The sequence below is a fragment of the Meriones unguiculatus genome, chromosome 14, assembly GCF_030254825.1.
Source record: "Meriones unguiculatus strain TT.TT164.6M chromosome 14, Bangor_MerUng_6.1, whole genome shotgun sequence".
Taxonomy (NCBI): domain Eukaryota; kingdom Metazoa; phylum Chordata; class Mammalia; order Rodentia; family Muridae; genus Meriones; species Meriones unguiculatus.
In genome coordinates, this window is record NC_083361.1 from 67470773 (window position 1) to 67477756 (window position 6984).

A 6984-nucleotide genomic window follows, 5' to 3' on the forward strand; every position below is an offset into this window, starting at 1 on the left:
AGACTCTCTTGCTAATCTATCACACAAGCTCGCCCTTCTCATGCATTTTTTGTAAGTGTACAATTCACTGGTGTTGAGAATATTTCAGTTCATGAGCAATCATCTCCACCACCCCGCTAAGAACTGTTTCCTCTCCCAAGACTGAAATGTGGCATCCATTAAAGCTAGCTCCTCCACTCTCTCTCCCTGCTACCTCTCCCTGCTGTCCTATTGTACTCTCCGTCTCTGAATCTGACTTCTCAAGGTGCCTCGGAGAAGTGAAATGTTACAGTGTTTATTGCTTTGTTCTTATTGGCCTTATTTTCCCTTAGCAGAAAATCCTCAAGGAATATTCATGTTTTTGTGTGTGTCAGAACTCTGTGTTTCTTACCCACTCCTCCATCCACAGACAGTTTGCTTCTTTGTTTTAGCAGTTGTGAGCTACGAACATTGGTGTACAATACCTATGTGAATCAAGCTTAACTCTTAAGGTAGTGTGTTTGCATTGAGGAGGACACAACGAATGAGCTTTGGGCAGTACATGGGAAATATTCAAATTTTAAATAGTTATGGTATGGTTTGCATGAAATCAGAATAACTGTAACAAGACCATCAAGGCTGCAGTGTCTCAGGAAATGCTTCTTTCTGTCCCCAGGGTTCCTCAGCCACAACACTAACAACAGTTGGAGCCAGGTAATTTCTTGTAGTCAGGTGTCAGCCACGTCTCTGGTCCCTACCCACAGAATGCCAGCAGCATCCTTCTAGATATGACAACCAAAAGCGTCTTTGGATAGTAAGACCTGGAGGGGACAGGAGCTCCACAAGGAGAGCAACAGAACCAAAAAAATCCGGGCCCAGGGTTTCTGAGACTGATACTCCAGCCAAGGACCATTCATGGATATAATCTAGAACCCCTGCTCAGATGTAGCCCATGGCATTTCAGTCTCCAAGTGTGTACCCTAGTAAGGGGAACAGGATTGTTTCTGACATGAACTCAGTGGCAGGCTCTTTGATCACCTCCCCCTGAGTGGGGAAGCAGCCTTATCAGGCCACAGAGGAAGACAATGCAGCCAGTCCTGATGAGACCTGATAAGCTAGGGTCAGATGGAAGGGGAGGAGGTCCTCCCCTATCAGTGGACTTAGAGAGGGGCATGAGAGAAGAACAGGGAAGGATTGGGAGGAAATGAGGGAGGGGCTACAGCTGGGATGCAAAGTGAATAAATTGTAATTAATATAAAAAATAATTTAAAAAAGTGTCTTTGGAAGCAAATTTGCTGACAGTTAAGAACTAATGGTCAGGCTGGAACCGTGGCTCAGCAGTGCGATGTTTGCTTAGGGTGTGGGAAATCCCTGATTCAACCCACGGCATCACCAAACCAAAACCAAAACACTGGTTTAGGATGAGTCTGAAGAAGCCATTCCAGTTGAAAAGCAAAGGCATGGTTGCATGCTCTTGTTATCCCATCACTTGAGAAATAAAGGCAGGAAGGCTAGGAGTTCAAGACCAGCCTCTGTTACATAGCAAGTTTGAGACCCTGTTTCAAAACAAAAAACAAAACAAAATAAAACAACAACAAACCCACAAAATAAAAAACAAAGCCAAAAGCCAGGAATGGTGGTGCATGCCTTTTATCCCACACTCAGGTCCCTGAAGGAGGAGGATAATGAGTTCAAGGCCAGCCCCTACTACCTAAAAAGACCCTATCTCAAAAAAAAAAAAAAAAAAGTTGTTTTACGATAATGAATTTAATGCAATTATAAGTTACAGAAGAGAAAATACAGAAATAGGGACAAAATCATGGAGGAGGTATGCAGACATCTGGAGATGGGGGAATGCATGCCTTGCAAAGCCATTAACTCAGGTGAAGGCATTCACAGGACTCTAACACCGGCCCATCTGCTCAGCTCTCCCACCAATTTCCCACTTTGATTCCACTCTGGACCAGCTGTCTTAAGTTCTCCCACCCAGAGGCCTCTGTAGATGCCGCCTTCACCATGTGGAATACTGACCATTGCCCATCTAAATCGGCCCCCGGGGGTCTCTGAGCACCAGCTCAAATCTCCATGAATCCAAATCAGAAGAAACTGTTCCCTCTTCTGAATAGATTTATGGCATAGGCTGCACTCTGCTGCCTACTGCTTGGTCTTTTGAGGCGTCTCTAGGATCTCCCCTTTGTCCTATATCCCTACTCACTTGGGGATAGGACTTTATCTTATGGTTCAATGCACCTCTCTAGCACTGAAAATGTATCACTCAGTAAAACTGTTTACTGCCTGGTTCATTTAAAATATGATAAAACCAGCATATGGGTCTCTAAAGGGGTTTAATAGCTTTAAGATAGCTGGACAGCGTGAATTCTGATAGGAAAGAATCTGAATACATTTATTTAATGCACATGGTTATGTGACTTCCTTGGAATTAATTGCGGGAAGCAGCTGATTTTTATTGCTGTAATTAAGGATGATGTCAAGAAGGGAAATGTTTGGTGACTGTGATATCACCTACCTGTCTGATTTTTTTTTTAATGTATCTGATAGTAAGTCTGGAACACTTGTGGTGTGTGTGTGAGTTTCATGAGTACCCTCAGTACTGGGTCTTATGTATAAGTATCACTGTAGTATTTATCATCAAAATTGAGTCACCTCAACAAAGGTCACTATTAATTACCTATACCAAGATTTTATTTTAACATTTTTAGAAAATTCCATTTTTTTATTTTAAAATTTAATTTATTAGTGTGTGTGTGTGTGTGTGTGTGTGGGTGGGTGGGTGGGTGGGTGGAGAGAGAGAGAGAGAGAAAGAGAGAGAGAGAGAGGGAGACCACCAGGATGGCAGGGGAGTATGTAGAAGTCAGAAGAAAACTTTCTGGCATTAGTTTTCTCCTCTACCCTGACACCGATCAAACCCAGGTCCTCAGGCTCACATGTGGCCAGGTCCCTATTTCAAAATCTTACCATAGACAACTTTATATGTGGATCAAGGAAACAGCGAAAGCCAAGGAGGAGGTCATTTTCCCATCACTGCTGTTTTAAACAGCCAGCTGGAAGCTTTCCTAATAACAAAAGGAACCAGGTCCCTGAATTGTGTCCTCACTTGTCTTCATTGACCTAGAACACACTGGGCCTTAGAACTTCTGACCAAGTGATCACCACGATTAGTGAGAAGCTGGCCAGGAGGCACAGTGCATTCTGAACCTAGACTACCCATAAACAGTACTGGGTGTGACAATAAAGTGGCAGCCTGGCATTCCTCAGTGTGACTCATGTCAGCCTGTCGGGAGAGCCCAGACTCCACGCCGTGACGGAGACATCTAGTACCATTCTCTCAGCCTCACCCTCTCCCATTGCCCTCACGGTGATTAAGCTGATGAGCTCTAGCGCCCTGATGACCGATGACTGGGCTTCAGATAATCTACAGCAAAAGAGGGTGACACTTCTACAGACCCAGCCCTTGGAAGGCTGAAGGGGGAGGGCCACACGTTGGAGGGCATTCTGGGTTATATGAGGTCTTGTTTCTAGAAAGGTACCCATACACCTGTGTTTATGCGTGTGCTAAAAGTCTTTTGACCACCAGGGAGAAGACTTAGACAATGAGTTGGACTTCAGAGAGAGAGTCTTCAATGGCTCCTTCTCATAACTATGGCAAGATTTTTTTTTTTAAGAGCTTGGGTATTTGCCAGGTGCCTCTTGAAACACTGTCCATTACGAACCCATCTGCTTAGCTGTAGGGCCCCAGGAGGGGAGCACATCACAGTTGGCTGCATTTAGTAAAGCAAAGGACAGCACACAAAGGCACCCGTGCTTGCCCAGGGCCACAAAGCTCGGGAGGGTGGAACCAGGGCTCAAGCACCAACAGCAGATTCCAAAGCTGGCAGCTCTCAGTCGTTCCCTGAGGATGGAGACCGACTGACGAGGCTGGGAGACTGCTAAGCTTGCTCGATGACAGTGAGCGGAGGGTATGTTCCTTGTAGAGAGCAAGTGAAATCCTGTAGAAATCCTCTCACTGAGTTAGGACCAGCTCCACATCAACAAAGCCCTGGAGCTTCAGCCAGCACAGAGTGCGGGCAGCGTCACACTGTCTCTACATAACCTTGGACTTCTGATCCTCTGCCTCTCTGCCTCTTGAGTGCTGGGATCACAACTGTGCCTCCATCACTATGGCAGGCCTAGACTGTTCTGAGGGTGAAACTCAGGGCTTTGTGCACTAGGGAAGTGCCATTAGCTGAACTACACCGCCAGCTCTCCCGAGTCCTAAAATCTATTTCACAGACACATTCTGGCACCTGAGTATCTTAGGGCAAGGCTCACTGCGTCCTTAATCCTTGGAGGCTGCTGAACTCGAAGGCCAAAAAAATGAGGTCATTTTTGCCCCCTAAATGACCTCCCACAGTGATGCTTTGTAAAATGAAATAATATGATTAAGCGGAATATGGCAAGCGCCCTGAAAGAGGGGGAGGAAATAGAAGCTGGAGATACCTAAGAAGACAGTGCTGTGGGCTTATGAGAATGGATCCTTTTTAAAAAGTCACTCAGCCACAGAGGAGAGACACCTGTCCTGTCAGCTCCTTCCTCTGCCAAGGCTTAGTCTGCGTGCTTTCTGAGCTCCAATGACTCACAAGAATGCCTAAGCTGGACAAATGTCCTTTGCTAGCACTGAACCTAGGTTCCTGCTTTTACCATGGTGAGGTGCCGGCAAATCACCACAAACAGACACATTTTTGTGGCTGGGATTCACGCTAGAGAACTCATCTGAGATCCCAAGAGCCACTGCAGCAGCCATTTCAAGGCCTCAGAGGATGTCTCAGCAAACATGGGCAGAAGGAGACCCGAATCAGGTGGAGCCGGCTTCCTCAGCACGTGTGCAGCCCTGTGTATCGCCACCAACCAGCTCTATTTAAAGGGAGGAACCAGAAAACTGCAGCTCAGAACCAAGTGTGTGCACCCACACGCCTGCACCCACCATCGTGAATACAACTCTCTCAACTGGCAGCAGATCTATTTATAAATTCACCATTTTTAAGAATGTCTCCTTAACTGACAATTGTGCATACTTATGGCACACCTACCACATGATGCTTTGGTACCCGTGTATTAGTGAAATCGCCACTTCAAGCTGGTTAACATCCTTATCTGATGGCACGATCCAAAGCTCATCATCTCTCAAAGTCTAAACTGTCTCAGCCGAAGAGGACTCGGAACCATGGGGGCAGCTGTTCCTCAGCAAAATCCTTTGCTACTGAAGCCAGGGCTTTTCCCCTCTTTGTCAAGAGGGAACAGAATACAGAGGAATAAATAAACCTTGAGATGAAACTTTATTGAGGTAACATGACAGCTTGGTGAAAAACACAAGAGCAATGGATTCTCTCCTTCTCTCTGCGGTCCCATGGTTACGGATGCTTTCAAAGGTCTGAGGTTCAATGCAGTTCCAAGAGTCTATTTCTGCCCACGCTATGGGTTGTCCCACACCTTCAGAATGAGAGAAACAACCATGGGGAGAGTCTGAAAGATACTGTATGGAGTGGCTTCTACTTCAGCACTGAGCAGCCTTCAAAGGATGCTATCTGCTCACATTGCTTTCTGTTTGTTTGTGTCAAGGCCTCACTATGTAGCTCAGCCTGGCTTCATACTTAGAGCAATCCTCCCGTCTCGGCCTTCTCTACTAGAATAACAGACACGAGCCACCAGCTCGCTCCCACTCCTTAAGTTGGCTCATAATTTCCTAGTCACAATCCTGACACGTGTTAGGGAAAGTTTAGCCTTGCTTCAGATACAAATTCCTTCCTCTGGCTATGTGGTTCTTCCATTTCTCCTCCCCGGCAGCCCCCCTGCGCCTAGGCAGTGTGCCCCCGGCTGCCCTGCTGGAGTTTGCTTTTCAAGTCATCAATGTTCTATTCTTAGTCAAGAGCAAGCCATTGCATGTGCAGCCTCAGGCAGCATGGGCCTAGTCGCATGGATGGAGAAGGTGAGTGGTGAACAGAGCGCCTGATGAATGCCTGTGGACTGATAAACGTCAGGCTCTGTTCATGCTCATCTACTCATCAGCTACCAGTACTTAACAAATGAAATCAGCGAGGGCTAAAGGGCTGAAGGGCTAAAACCGTATGGCCAAGGCCTCAGTCTGACTTCAAAGGTTACGTTCCTCCAAGAGGCCTCCAACCCAGAAGGGTTGTTTGAAGGCTGAAAGAACAGAGGGACAGTAACAGGTCTATAAAGTCCTGCATGTTCCCACCCACTTCCCTAGCTGCAAGAGGTCAGAGGCGCAGCCTCCACCTCTTTGTCCCTTTCTGGCTTGGTGACTCACCACCTCTGCTCTTCAAAGTTAGGACTCCACATCTCGTCACCTGTGTCCTGAGCTACGCAGGTCTGTCCTCCTGGGAACATCAGGGCTGAGAACCTCACAGCTGAGCTCTCTCTTTCCCCCATTCATCTCCATGGGATTCCAGACCTTTCCTCCCCAGAACTCAGAAAGCCATCACAATAGGCCCCCTCGTATCACATCATTCCGTACCAACCATCAAACACAACCCATTATTTAGCCGGCTCTCCCTACCCCGCCCCTCGGGGCGGGCCTTACCCAATAGCATCTTGGCCCACTGGCCAAAGACGTCAAAAGTAACCAATAGTAGGAGAACTGTCTGCTTAGACGCTCCGCCTCTACCCTGAGGAGCAGCCCCACCGGCCAATGGGCTGCCAACCAGACGCAATGAGAGCTCTGAGCAAATAGAATGGCGGCTGAGCTGTCCAATAAGCATTGGGGCACCCTGGCTTGGGGGCGTAGCAGAGGCGGTCGTCAGGGGCGTGGCGGCAGTTGCCTGGGCGGGGCCGGTAGCGGCGGGAGCTGCGCTGGCCAGGGGTTCCGGCTGTATTTCTATGAGCACAGCCGGCAGCCGCGGAGCTGCGGGAACCGGACTCCGGGCGAGCTGGACCGCTGGAGTCAACGTGCGCAGGTAAAACCTCTGCTGGGCGAGTTCCACCAAGCCCGGATCGCGCCCTAGAGGCGTCGGG

General features: G+C 47.9%; 1 long non-coding RNA gene across 1 annotated transcript; it reads right to left on the minus strand.

Moving 5' to 3' along the window:
* Positions 1–5272: 5272 nt before the first annotated feature.
* LOC132647238 (uncharacterized) lies at positions 5273–6534 on the minus strand. Its single transcript, XR_009585586.1, has 2 exons — positions 6281–6534; positions 5273–5445 (listed from the first exon to the last, which is right to left on the minus strand). It is a non-coding gene; the product is annotated as an uncharacterized LOC132647238 (long non-coding RNA).
* Between the last annotated feature and the right edge of the window lie 450 nt (positions 6535–6984).